The sequence below is a fragment of the Egretta garzetta genome, unplaced genomic scaffold (genome assembly GCF_000687185.1).
Source record: "Egretta garzetta isolate BGI_Z169 unplaced genomic scaffold, ASM68718v1 scaffold322, whole genome shotgun sequence".
Lineage (NCBI taxonomy): Eukaryota > Metazoa > Chordata > Aves > Pelecaniformes > Ardeidae > Egretta > Egretta garzetta.
This window is the reverse complement of record NW_009259044.1, coordinates 110,307-110,941: the sequence shown is the minus strand read 5'-3', so window position 1 is coordinate 110,941 and position 635 is coordinate 110,307.

The following is a 635-nucleotide window of genomic DNA, read 5'->3' as shown; positions in this document are numbered from 1 at the left end:
GCAGGGGAGAAGGCTGGAGGCAGCCCAGCACAGTGGGTGAAGACCAGCCAGCAGGGAGCTGAAACAGGGGAGGCACGGGTTTGCCTCGAGTCCAGAGCCACTGCTGCTGGTGCAGCTCTGCCGCTTTCTTTTTTTTACTCTCTTTCCCCAGGCTAAACTGCATTTTTAAACTTCCCTCACTATGAATCGAGCCATTCTAATACATTCCTTAGGGCCTAAGCGGTTTGACTTCAGCTGCCGTTGCGTGGCATCCTCAGATCCCTGCGTACAGAGACGTGACGGTCCCGTCCTTCCACTGGACCACCACTTCTCCCGATCTCTGATCCTGGGGCACCGGCTCCTGCTTTCGCAACTCAGCCGGGCTGTATTCCTGCGCAGGCATCAGGGATTGCTTGGCTTCCAGCTCAGCCTGCTGGGTGGTTTGCACTGCTTCTCTGTACATGTGGATCTTCCTTTTCCTGCAGGGAAGGCATAAAAAGGGAACAAGGAGTGAAGCAGCGAGCCCAGCCTGCTTCTGGGAGCAGGCATCTGCCCCCAGCCATGGTTACATCCATCTCGTCGCACCCGGGCCCTGGGATCACCATTTACTGGAGCATCTCCCCTATGAGGAAAGGCTGAGAGAGTTGGGCTTGTTC